Source organism: Dreissena polymorpha, chromosome 15, assembly GCF_020536995.1.
Source record: "Dreissena polymorpha isolate Duluth1 chromosome 15, UMN_Dpol_1.0, whole genome shotgun sequence".
Classification (NCBI taxonomy): Eukaryota; Metazoa; Mollusca; class Bivalvia; order Myida; family Dreissenidae; genus Dreissena; species Dreissena polymorpha.
The window spans coordinates 9803028-9817565 of NC_068369.1; the positions used below are offsets into that span (position 1 = coordinate 9803028).

At 34.8% G+C, this 14538-nt stretch overlaps 2 protein-coding genes across 5 annotated transcripts in view; both read right to left on the bottom strand.

Annotated features, from left to right (window-relative positions):
- The window catches only part of LOC127860138 (uncharacterized), a 49309-nt gene extending 48231 nt beyond the window's left edge, over nt 1–1078 (bottom strand). The window contains exon 1 of the mRNA XM_052397993.1: nt 930–1078. The gene's annotated coding sequence lies outside the window, so the exon portion shown is untranslated. The remainder of the gene's footprint in view (nt 1–929) is intronic.
- LOC127860137 (uncharacterized) overlaps nt 1–14538 on the bottom strand; it is a 355128-nt gene that overhangs the window by 48231 nt on the left and 292359 nt on the right. The gene's annotated exons all lie outside the window — the stretch shown is intronic.

Sequence of the window (14538 nt, forward strand, 5' to 3'; positions counted from 1 at the left end):
TTTCACCACTGAAGATGTGCAGCTCCATGAGATACACATGCATGCCAAATATCAAGTTGCTATCTTCAATATTGCAAAAGTTATGGCCAATGTTAAAAGTTTTCGGACGGATGGACAGACTGACTGACAGATGGACGGACAGTTCAACTGCTATATGCCACCCTACCGGGGGAATAAAAAGAGCTTTATAGTCTGACATTTAAATTCCTATGGCATGGCTCTTGTGCATGAAGCAGACCTGCATGCAATGATGTGTTCCAAGTTATCTTGAAATCTTTCAATACATGCATTATTTCAATAGGGATAAAAAGGGAATGCAATGAGGATCACAAATGTAAGGTTCTCAGAGGATCAATTGATGCCGGAAGCAAGACAAACACTCACAAGTCTTTGAGAAGGAAGACTGAAAAAAAATGTTTGCATTTAAGACTTTTTTCCCATCTTTGCGACGTTGCCTTGACCCTCTAATTTTGTAAAAACATGAGTTGCAAACTTTTCAAACTGTGAACTACTTAAAACTGTGTTTATGTTCATTCTTTTCTCAACCTGTGTACAGGAAAAGCACTGATGTTTACCAAGAAATTATTTGTAAGTTCTTAGAAAGGAGACTAAAGCTGGAAACTTGCGCAAATGTGAGTTTCAATCAGCTAAAAAAAAGGCCACAAATTTTGACCAAAAAAAAGTGAACTTTGATTTGTGTTCTTTCTCACATGAAGAATTACATACCCTTTTCCTTATTTATAAGCATTCAGTTTCGGATAATTATTCAGAAAATGTTCCTTTGTGTGCAACATGTGGACTGTATTTTTTAATAAAATTGAAGTTTTATTCATTAAATTACATAAGGGGTTTAATTAGTATAGTGTAACCTATACATTCGCCGTGTTTAATTTAACCTTTTATCTATAACAGATCATGTAGCTACTTACATTGCTTAAAAACACACACAATGCATTCTAAACTTTGCAGGCTATACACATTCCACTTTCATTCTCAATTAAGGATTAATTCATATTTTAGTTTGCAAAAATGTTTACCACAAACGTAACATCTTGTACTTTAACCTAGTAGTTTGTAGCCTCAACAGCGAATTATATCGACGTTATCGAATGTTGGTGCACAAGGTCATAATAATTGTAACATATACTCAATAATCCTCTAAAAAAATAAATGTAAAAGCGACAACTTTAAGCGAAAATAAATGCAACATTTTTAGAATTATAAGATAAATAATATTTATTTTGATTCGGCAAGACATAAACAGACAACACTAGCCATTAAGGCTTTTGAACTGACTCTATAAACATGTGTATTTATGTAACACATATAAAACAGCTAAATATGGAATAAAATATAGCAATATTAATTCAAGTTCATAGATATGATTAGCATGCTGAAAATAAATAAAAAATCATAGTATAAAATTCTACTGGTCTTTATATTAGTTAAAAATGTTGTGCAGTAATGAGATGATCTGGATCTATACGTAGATCTAAACACTTCCATAAAAATTCGCGGGCTTAAAAACTGAGAAGAAAAGAAACACAAAATGTGGGACCGCTAAGAAAAAGATCAAAAGCGAAATATCAGATCGAATCAGATTCGATGTGAACGCTTACACACAATCAAAGGTTGCATGTACACATAAGCACACATAAAACTGAAAATGTAAGCAAAGCAAACAGAGGGTAGTTAGATATAAGGCAAACAGATTACATGTCAAAGAAAATAATAATGAAAAATGTTCATGGACTGGCATCAAGCAAATAAAACTGACATTTCGAGCATAGAGACCCCCATAACCATACATTGTCTTTAAAGCAATTTTCAGCAGAATCGAATAATGCGGTAAAAATGCTAAGTCATGAACAAACCAAGAACAAAACTTGACACAAATTAAAATCGACTGTTTTTGCAACTTTTTTTCCGGCCGTTACTACTGGAATAAAACCTTTTTCAGTGCAATATTTTACTATAGTCCCTCAAGTTTATCATATTTCAGGGATTTAGTAAAGAACACATATTCATGCCCTACCACTATCTTCAAAAGATAAGATCTGAATAATAGTTAAAAGTGTTTAACATGCCTTCGACTTAACTATGATATACTTTTAGAGAGCACCTACATGACACGATTATTAAGTATAATGTAACCTTTATATGCACCGCTCTTGCATTCTATATATATATATATATATATATATATATATATATATATATATATATATATATATATATATATATATATATATATATATATATATATATATATATATATATATATATATATATATAGAGAGAGAGAGAGAGAGAGAGAGAGAGATGGTGACGGATGGTGACGTCACTACGTTATTCGGCATAGCTGTTTAACGTCACTTTTGACCTTACCTGACATTTGTAAGTGTCCAATAAAATTCGAATAAAATTTCCCGCGGCAAGACACGAATGAATACACTTCATTTACCCCATTGGATGATTTGAGCATACCACCAGAACATTGGAAATATGACCGCGTCTTTGTAACTGTTTTACTGCGTTTTCAGCATGAAACAATTTTATCTCTAATGAAAAGGCTTGATAGATAGAACAGTGTTACACTCAACTCTTGACATCAATACAGTTTGTGCGTACACCTTTTTTTTTCAGAGGATTGCAAGCGCCAGAGAGTTTGAACTTGAAGGCTATGTTCTCATATTTAGTAATTACTTCCATATTGCTGTCTGTGTACTAGTATATTAAAGTTCATAAAAGTATCGTTTTTCCCTATCCTGATATCCGTTTTGGCCAAAACATTTTAAATTGAACATTAAACATGTAAAAGTATAAAGTTTTAAACAAGCCGTCGTTCCAGCAGAAGCGTAGCGTCAATAATTGACATGACGCCTTATCAGTGATCGCTCCGCCCACTTAATCACGTGGCTCAGCGGGAAGAAAACCTAGACAAGATAACATCAAAATGGCTTCTTTGCCTATAGACTGCATATAGATTTACGCGATATTCCGGATGATTTTATGGGCTTGTTTAACACCATATTACACTTGTAAAGGGGTTGATGCCATTCAGTTATTCTGCAAATGCAAAAAATATACGATTAAAGAGAACATCAGCTATTTATAACGGGTAAATCGGTACATTAAACACGCTCTCAAACGCTTGCGCGCTTACCGAAATCGAACCCGTTATTACGTGTAATGGTGGTATTTGCAATAAATTAACACTTCACCGGTATTTACCCGTGTTATTTACAAAATTATTACCGAAACATTCCCCCTACCCGTGTATTTGACACGAAATAGCGCTTTATAACTGGGAATTCGGTGAAGTTTTACGCGCTTTCTGACGCCGGGTGGGTACCTCAATCCCACATGTTATTGCGTATAAAAGTGATATTAATCATATTAAACATTGCTTATGGGACATTTATCAATCACTATAATTTAAAGCGCAAAAACAACACAGTAAGTTTGGACATTGTCTGATATAAAATTAGCGTTGTACGAAATGGAATACGGTCAGGCTATTATAAATTAATAAGGTTACCAATATCAGACGCACGCGCAGGTACCGACTTCCCCGAAGTTACCGCATTTATTGGTTAACTAATATCAGTAATAATAACTCTTTTACAATAGCATTTATCGATACGTCTTTATTAAAATAAAAACAAAATGGTTTTCACTTGTTTCTGACACACACACAGAAACGCGATTTTTAACGGGGATTTCGTAAAGTTACACGAATTGGGTACGAACATTCTCAATTATTTTACATGCACACGTGGCATAATACATAAAAAATGAGGCATTCGAGCTCCTAGTGTGGATTAAAAGCGTTTATTGGTGACACCACATGAGTGCAAATGTGTAGATACCGTTAATAAGATAATATATCACATGTCACATTCAAATAACATGTATGATGTCAATTAAGTGCATTACTATCAGAGTAATAAAACACAGCATGAATTAGGCTTCATGCTGGGTTTTATTTCTCTTTAAGTAATGCAGATGAACCTCGCTTCTGACCTGATAAAACTTTATTTTTTAAGTGAAATATTATGTGATAATCAGATCGATAACATAAACTATTTAAATCTGCTAGTATATCCGATAAAAATATATTATAATTGTCTTTGACAGTGTTGACGTTCAGTTGTTCGTGGTGACGACCGCATGTATTAATACATCGCTTATACTTCTCAAGATCTCTTTTCGGCTTTGGAAACGATATAAACTAAATGTCACCAACTAATCTTTCAGGATATCGATTGCCCGAGTTACATAATCCCCACTGACACCGTTTAACCATTTTTAATCGTTTTTTCAAAGAGGAAAACAAAAGAAACTCGTTGGAATAAAAGTGAACCTAAACATGTAGCTTGTCTAGAAAATGGCGGACAGGTCGTTGTGCGAGTGCGCCCGATTAATCGATCGCTGATTGGTGGATCAATTCTAGTGGGCGGAGCGATCATAGATAAGGCTTCATGTCAATTGCATTCCAACCCGCAAGGTATCAGGGTCAGTTCGCGGCCAGTAAAATAATCGTTATATAATATAGACGCTATCGCATGAACTAGGTGAACTTGAATTTTCTTTAGACCAGACAATATGTTAAATGAAGATATTCAGTGATATAATTATGGTATGTCAATACTAGATTCTTTATGTGTTTTCAACAATACCATGATAAATATTATTTTTGATTAATTTAACAAGAATTATTCCACCATATTGACTAATGTATTAAGCATGAGCGCGATGGTTCTCGATACTGTTAATAATCGAATCAAATAGCAATGCCCGACAACCCACTAAAAAAGGTTTGTTCGAAGAACGCGCGTATAAATATTTAAATTATGTACGGATACTTCGCGTACGTGTGGCCGGTTGACTCATATGTTTAAATTTCACTTACATTCATCTTTTGGTTTTCTGTTTTGCATCTATAGGTTAATGACCAGCAATATGTAATAATGTAAAAAAAAAAGCCGCGAAAACTCCGCGTAACATCCCGTACTGCGTGTGATGCAGCTAAGAACTGCATATACAGAAACATTCGCTATCTTTGATCTCATTCATTGAACTCTTTACCTTTCACCAACTCAGTCAAAACAAATTTTCGTAAAATTAAACTGCCGCGTACGTCCTTAAGGTTCATGGGGGGATAACATTCATTAAAACTTCGCTTTGGTTTTTCTTCATTCAATGTGGTACAATATGGTCAAACTATATATCATTTTAAAGCTTAAGACGGATAGAATAACATAATCACATTTTTGACATTCAATATTTGTGTGCTTTATTCATATGTTGGTTTAAAACCAATACATTTTTACACTAATTTACAAAATCTCAATCTAAAGTTAGGAAGGATATGCACTACCTTAAGTTAAATAAATACAAAGCTATATACATATACAAGGTCAAGTTAGCAACATTTCACAGAAAATTATTGTCATATCACAACAAATGAGTATTTATTCAACTGCCTTTTTTGGATAAATTTCCTAAACAAAGTTCTAAAAATAACTAAAACGTAACTACTTTTTAAAAAATCCAGGTATGGTGGATAATAAGAGTCACAATTCTATTTCAAAGGCTTAACAATTTTGTTATTTACCTCTCAACCAAATTGCAAATTTTAAACCATCTCAAATTGAAATAGATTGCAGACGACATATAAAATTGTAAAGGAATATAAAGAAATTGGCAAACCGATTGATTTTATATTTCGATTCCTTCTACCCATTTTGAAAGCGTGGCAATCGCTGTGCTCCGTAGAAAAACGTGCAAAACAAATCGGTCGAAACCACGTGCAGTGGTGAGAAAACCGGGTATGTGTATACACATACCTGAGAAAACACATATCTTATTTTGACAGTTGGGTGGCAACTAGTAAAACAACCATTAACATTAATCAGCAAGAGATCGCACTAAATAACAGAAATGACCACGTAGAGATATCATCACTTACCCTATTTCAAATATTTTCCAGCTGAAAATTGTCCCCCACACGTCTTTTTTAGTTTATTTGTATTGTTTTTCTGGAGCCGAAGTGCATCTCACAGAATATCCATCCAACTTCCGTTGTTTTCACTTTCGTTATTAAAAACTCCGTTTAAAAGAATTATTTCTACTTTTAGATTGTTAAAGCGATGTATTATTCTATATGACCATTATAATAGTATACCGTGATGAATTGAACGGAGTTACGTATCGATCTTTCTGTCAGTCTGTAAGCGTACTATTTTATGCGCAATAATATAGGTAATGTGATTCGACAACGATTGTAAACATTGGTGAAATGCTTCTTACATAGTTATTCTTTTGAGTGTTTATGAGGTCTGATCGTGCAGTTTGCAAACATCAACGGAAAGATTACAATCCAATGCATTTGTCATTGTCAACCGTTTGGAATGTCAATTAGGCGATGAGTGAGTTTTTAGCATGTTTCTTTCTATTTTAATAATTTAAAAATGGCTGCCCCCATGGTGATGAAATGACATGTGTTCGAGTTTTGATATTTTTAGATATGTAAACTTTTTTTACTATTTAAGCGTAACTTGCCCTCGTCAATGTCGATATTAATCATTAGTTTTATAATTTTCCGCCGAAATACGTGGAATAAACATGATTCAGATTTTTGAAAATAATGTATATTTTATTGTTAAAATCGCTTTGTATTTTGATTGATTTTGTGGATGTTATGATACGTTGATGTACAAAATTTGTAGCAGTTTGAAGGAAAAACATCCTTTAAAGCATATATGTATACATGTTCAATGTGGCACTCTTCCTTTAGTCAAATTTGAGTTCAATGCTAGGGGTCCCACATTTTTCAAATTGAAGCCTCTACACGAACCTTAAGCAATAAATCGTCTATATGGATCAGCAGACACTCTGGATCAGCAGAAGATTTATTATCTTACGGAGGAATATTACATATAGTTACTATAAATAGTGACAAAATAACGTACGTCTCGAGCGGGTTGTATTTCGTATTTAGCGGGCCAATGAAAATAATATAATAGAATAATAACATAATAATATTAGCCGGGCCGATTATTCATATCTGAAAAAAAATCGGATCACGCAGCTTTAACTGAAAATCCAGTCTGAGCCAACGGTGATCAATAAAATTGAGCAACAACTCAACGAAAGCATCGTACACAGTGCCATAGATAATTATTTGGGCAATAGGGTTTTCACCCATTGATTTTGAAAAATAGGGTGATTTCATTCTTGAACTAGGGTGAAATGAGTTATACAAATGAAAACCTTAAAATCATTGTTGCTTCACTTCTGTTGAAGATGCACACTTGTCATGCTTGTATTGATTCAATAAAACTGTAATATAGCCTAATTAACTTAAGTAAACTGATGTTTAAAGGCATCTTTAATCCTTGAAACTGTTCATAATTTAAACTTTAAAAAAATTCTTATGTTAACTGAGATCTCTGTTACTGTAAAACATATAAACATGTTCTAGCAATTGTTCACTCAATCAAGGAACCCTTAGGCAGAACATTTTTTATTTTGCATCGTACTAGAAGCTGAAAGTACAGATGCTTTTCTACTACATGCACAATGAGCGACGGATTAAGTCAGATTGAAAATACATGCATGTCGTAGTAAATAATTTGGTCAGACGCATTATTTAACTATGAAATCTACACTGTAGAGCTTTTAAATTACTTTGACTGTTGTCCTGCTCCGTTATCCAGGCGCTTGTTAAATGTTACGATAAGAATTCAAAAGAGTAAATACCGAAAATAAGCAAAGCATTTTAGATTGTATCGTACGCATCTAATTTCACAGATTTGCGTTAGAGCCAAATTGGTTGCGTTTTCAATACGCATGATATTGTATTTCTTTGCGTTTTTTAACATTTTAATAGGGTGAAAGACGCAGATACGCAGCTTATCTGGGACACTGGGACATAATTATAATGACACGTAGATCATATAGCACACAATGTGGATTATACAAATATCGATTGAAACTGAACTCTTCTTTACAATAGATTGATGTCTCTATTTGTGCTTGAACAGGATTCATCAAACAGAAAAAAAATATAGTAAAACTAAAAGACAAACTTACCTCGATTACTATAATCAAAGACATTTATTATACGTCTTTGCTATAATCCGATGTTTATAATTAGAAAATATCAACGATGTGCTTAATTCATCCGTTTTGTTGTATTGATTTGAACTAACACGTTTTTAACGATTGCATGCTGTCAACAATAAAAACACGATTTACATAATCGATTGACTTGAAAGAGCGGTTACAATAATTTTATTCCAATCGGAGCTTTCAATTATTGATGACAAACACACAATCCAAAATACGTTTTGGATTTGTTCGGCGCACAGACTCTAGATGAGAGGGAGTGAGATGAGGGGGGGGGGGGGTCAATATACGCTCCGTGTTCGACGCTTAAACATTATATATATTATTAAACATCCGAATTGTTATCCCTAAAATCCAGAGTTCAGCTATAACTGTTGTGTTTCGTCGCATAAATTGCGGCACATGAGATACGTCATTAATTGCGTAATCAATTGAATGAGAATAAAAGTACGGAAAGTCGAAGAAACAAAATGGTATGATATGTTATATAAACGATAACACCTGGCAGAGCTGGACCGGACGTCTATAATCGGCCCTGGCCGCATATGGCCCTCGGCATATCTGAACTCTGAACTGAAAAAAAATCGGATGACGCGGGTTCAAATGAACAAAATTGCGTCCGCATTCAATAAAATTAAGCAACAACTCAATGAAAGAATCGAGCCTAACTATAATGACACGTATCACACCATTTGGATAATACAAATATCGATTGAAACTGATGTCCTCTCTACATTAAATTAGTTATTGCCTCTATTTGAGCTTTAAGCCCAAACAATATTCATCAAGCAACAACATTTATTGTAAAAGACACACATTGATAACAATTATAATCCTATGTTTGTAATAATAAAATAACAACGATGTGCTATTTCGTTTTCTGTTGTTCCATCCATGTATCTAGATTGATTGGAAATCACACTTATTTAAACGGTTGTGTCAAATGCTAACCGCTGTCACCAAAACACGAAATCCAATGACTTTTGCGATTGCAATAAATTTATACCCATCGAAGATTCCAATTATGCATGACAAACACACAATCCGAAATACGTTTTTGATTCGTTCGATGCTTAAAAAATATTAAACTGTTAAATAAAAACCCTTCACGCCCGAATAATTTTCCCTAAAATCCGGAGTCTAGCTAAAACAGATTTGTTCGTTTCGTCACAGAAATTACGTCACATGAGATACGTCATTTATTGATGGTTGTGCAATAAATTTTAGAGAAGGGACAAAATAATATGATATGTAATATAAACGCTAACACATGACAGCGCTGGGCCTGACGTCTATAATCGGCCCTAGCCGCATTATGGCCCACGGGCCGTTATGTCGTCAGCGAGCCGATTATAAACGTCCGCCCCAGCTCTGTCGTGTGTTATTGTCTAATTCCTTAGATATATAGTCAATGTTTCACGATCGATAATACACTTGTTATGCTGGTACATGGTAGATTGGAGATATCATGATAATTGATGCTGTTGAGAGTGTAACTGAAGGCTTGAACTATAATATTCGTCAAGAGAAATGCAATGTAATTATTGCTTTATCAGTTTTTACTTGATTTTAGATTCTCGCTCTAATAGTTTATTTGTTACACCGTGCATATCTGAATATCGGACCCTCTTCATCGGAGAGGTCTTCCAGTAAACGAAAATAGGTTTGTTGCACCAAACGTTGTATCGCTTCAAGAACAAGGCGCATTACGAAATATACTGTCAAACACCACATGGCGCCACCCCAAACATTTTCAGTGCAAATTATAAGCGATCACAATATTAACGTGGGATGCAGCGGTACATCTTCGCAATCCTCTTCTTTCTCTCCTCCTCCACCTCATCTACATGTCCACGTTCACTTATCAACATGAACTTAGCAATTGCCATATCTGCACACTTGAAAAAAAAGACAACTTTTATGTCAAAACTCTAGTTTAAAATTGCATAATGTTATTAGATTCATACAAGCTGTATAATTATGTCATATTTGTTACATGCAAATGTGCTCTTTACATGTTTGTGCTCGTGACACGCCGTCCCCACACGGTGATCAAGTTGAAAAATAACAGAACAGGACCATGTTAGCCCTGAGTTGTTCTCCTGATTTCCGGCGGTCGAAGATTTGACTTTTTTACATATTTGTTTTACCTATTTGGTCAAGCTGTAATTCAGACTAAAATTCGTCGCCATTGATAATATGATGTGTTATGTTAATTTTACATTAATACATATATAATCACACTAATAAATGATAAATTTCGAACTCAATTGAAGTAAAATTTAATTGTGATTGCTACTATTATTTAATTTTTTCAAAATTACTTAAAAATAGACATAGTACAAACAAATGTATTGTAAATGAAACAAGAGGGCCACGATGGCCCTAGTTCGCTCAGCTGAGAGGAGTCGGTTCATTCAATCTTTACCTAATGTCAAACTTGACCTAGATATTGACCAGACAAACATCCTGGTCAAGTTTCATCATTATTGAACCAAAACTCTGGTGTAGGGAGTGTTTTTGTTTTTGTAAGATTTGAAATGGTGACCTATACTTTGAGTTGACCCCCCTTACCAAACATCAAACTTTGCTTACAAGGACTTTGTATAATATAATGAAAATTTGGACAATCTAAGGACAATAATTGTGGAATTAATTATGTGATTTTGCTCATCATCAAACTTGACTGAGATCTTTCAGCAACTTTGATAAAGAATGCTTGAGAAATGTGAATGCTAGAGTTTTTACAAACCAAATGTGGACGGACGGACAGCGGACAAAGACCAATCCTAAAACCTCACCTGAGCAATCAGGTGAGCTAACAAGTGTGTTTCACCGATCTGTACCATTTTCCAACTTGTCCAAGAAATCAATAAAACCAATGTATTGACTATGTTTCACGTTGATTAGGCAAAATATGTGACTTCTGTAGTGTTCGATCACAAGGTTTCTTTCTTTATACATGTAGTCACATAAAGAAAACTGCCCCACCACCCTGGCAGCCATGTTCATTGACTTAGCGGGACCATTTGCAAACTCATCTGAGATATATATAAAACCAATCTTTTCACCAAGTTTCATGATGATTGGGCAAAAAATTTGACCCCCCGGCAGCCATGTTATTCAACTGACCGGAACCATTTTCCAACTCAACTCTCGTATCAAGAAAACAAATGTTCTAACCAAATTTCATGAAAATTGGGCAAAAAATGTGACTTCTAGAGTGTTCACATGTTTTCATTATATACATATAGAGAAAAATGCCCCGCCCACTGGTGGCCATGTTTTTTCACCGATTTGGACCATTTTCGAACTCGTCCGACATATCAATAAAACCAATGTTTTGATTAACTTTCATGATGATTGGGCCAAAATTGTGACTTCTAGAGTGTTTACAAGGTTTCTCTATAGCCATATAAGGAAAAATGCCCCGCCCACTGGCGGCCATGTTTTTCAACGGACCGGAACCACTTTTGAACTCAATCAACATATCATTAAGACAGACATTTAGACAAAGTAACATGAAGATTGGGCATTAAATGTGACTTCTACAGTGTTTACAAGCTTTTTCTCCTTTTTTAACCTAGTGCCCTAGTTTTTGACCCAGCATGACCCAGTTTCGAACTGGATCGAGATATCATTGGGACAAATCTTCTGACCAAGTCATGAAGATCGGACAATAAATGTGGCCTCTAGAGTGTTTGCGAACAATTGTGGACGGACGACGGACAAAGACCGGTTACAAAAGCTCACCTGAGCAATCAGGTGAGCTAAAAACAAGAGCTGTCACCATAGGATGACATATGCCCCCTATAAACGCTTTGATAGAAGTTATAGCATTTTTCGAAACCTAAACGCAGATTTCGAAACCTAAACGCGGACCCTAAGTTCGAGGTCAAGGTCACAGGGGTAAAAAATTGTGTGCGTATGGAAAGGCCATGTCCATATGAAGGTTATATCTCAAGGGACATAGAAGTTATGAGCATTTTTCGAAACCTAAACGCAGATTTCGAAACCTAAACGCGGACCCTAAGTTCAAGGTCAAATTCACAGGGGTAAAAAATGTTGAGCGTATGGAAAGGCCTTGTCCATATACACATGTAACCAAATATGAAGGTTATATCTCAAGGGACATAGAAGTTATAATCATTTCTCGAAACCTAAACGTAAAGTGTGACGGAAAAACGGACAGACGGACAGACAGACAGACGGACAGACGGAGAGTCCGATCATTATATGCCCCCTTTTCTTCGAAAGCATAAAAACATCCAACCTCGAATAACAATTAACACATAAATGATACACAAAACTACACTGTATTATTATGAAAACGTTAACAATCAAAGGGGAGTAATTACTGTAAACTTAAATGCAATATTTAGAAGAGTTGTCTCGCATGTTACATGACCTTAATTCATAATTGTTTACAAGCCTTTTTATAAGGAAAACTGTCCCGTCCCCCTGGCAATCATGTTTTTCAACGGACTGGAACCATTTTCAAACTTAACTCACGTATCTAGGAAACAAAAGTTCTGACAAAATTTCATGAAAATTGGCCAAAAATGTGACTTCTAGAGTGTTGACATGTTTTCACTATATACATAAAGAGAAAAATGCCCCGCCCACTGGCGGCCATGTTTTTTCACCGATCTGGAACATTTTCGAACTCGTCCGAGAAATCAATAAAACCAATGTTTTGACCAACTTTCATGATGATTGGGCAAAAATTGTGACTTCCAGAATGTTTACAAGGTTTCTCTATAACCAAATAAGAAAAACTGCCCCGCCCACTGGCGACCATGTTTTTCGAAGGACCGGAACCACTTTTGAACTCAACCAACATATCATTAAGACAAACATTTTGACAAATTCACATGAAGATTGGGCATGAAATGTGACTTTTACAGTGTTTACAAGTTTTTTCTTCTTTTTTTACCTAGTGACCTAGTTTTTACCCGATACGACCCAGTTTCGAACTCAACCGAGATTTTATTGAGACGAAGCTTCTGACCAAGTTTCATGAAGATCGGACAATAAATGTGGCATCTAGAGTGTTTACGAACAAATGTTAACGGACGGACGGACGGACGGACGACGGACAAAGACCGGTCACAAAAGCTCACCTGCGCAATCAGATGAGCTAAAAAACGCAATAAATGTAAATTTTAACGTATTAACACATGTGTTACTTAATGCTGTCACTAAATTAATACACGTGTACATAAACATGTGCTTCTTTGAATTTATTATATTGTATTTTTTACAAGGCAATTTTGTTAGAAATGTTTGGATCAAAAGATTATACGGATTTCACTGATATGTGACTCATTTTGATCTTTACGAAAATAAATATGCTTGAAATGTACTTTTGCATTTTAATTAGCCTGAATTCAAAATGTAAAAACAATTTGATGTATCGTCTTCAAACTGCTTTCTTTGTTTTTGTATTAAACCAAATATATTACTTCAGTTTCTTTTTTCATTCATGTATAATAATAGTTTTTTATGTGCTGTTCACATACTGCGTCCACTATGTTTAATTCATTTGGCAAAAAGTAATGTTTACATGCTTACAAATAGTTGTAGTAGTTGTTATTGTAATTTAATCGCTTAACAAGCGTGTTTTTAAGTTTGTTTTAAGATTTTATCTGGTGATTTCGTGTTTGACCTAACTTCACTCAAATTGTCTATCTAGTTTAAATTTGAATAATCTAAATAATAACCAAATTTAAATAATCTTAATTTAAATAATCACGTCAAAATTGAGCCAAAACATTGGCCTTTAACAAACATATAAAGTAGTTTTCTATACATGCCCATTGATACAAAACGGTGGATATCAACTGATCCCAATGCCTCCCTGTGCGCACTTACTGCCCAAGTAAGCTCATACCTAAACTAAGTTACAGTGCTTATACAATCGGAAGGTCACAATTTCGGGACGTTAGTGCGCTTGAACTGACTGACAGGAGCCCTTTGTGGAATAATAATATGTAATTAAATCGTGAACCGTATGCACACAAAAACTTTAAATGATAAGAATTCTGTTTCTGAAATCGTGAATTCAAAGTTTTAAAAAATGATAAAAGAAGTCGTCCAATTCCAAAGGTTCGGCTGCGTTTACATTATAGTACAAGACAGTCTGTGGCATGCGGTGACCCAATGGTTAAGGCGCTCTATTATTACGGTGGCACAGATGTAACATATGCTGCTTTTGTTTAGTTATGTTATACTAGTATTTCATTTGAACCTTGTTATAAAAGTTAGTTACTTGTGGGAACGACTAAATGAGTCATGGGAACGAGAAAACTTCCTCGTGGAAACGAATCGCGGTAAGTCGTGGTAACGGCACACTTAACTCATTAGAACGACTTTGTACCTCATGAAAACGGATAACTAACT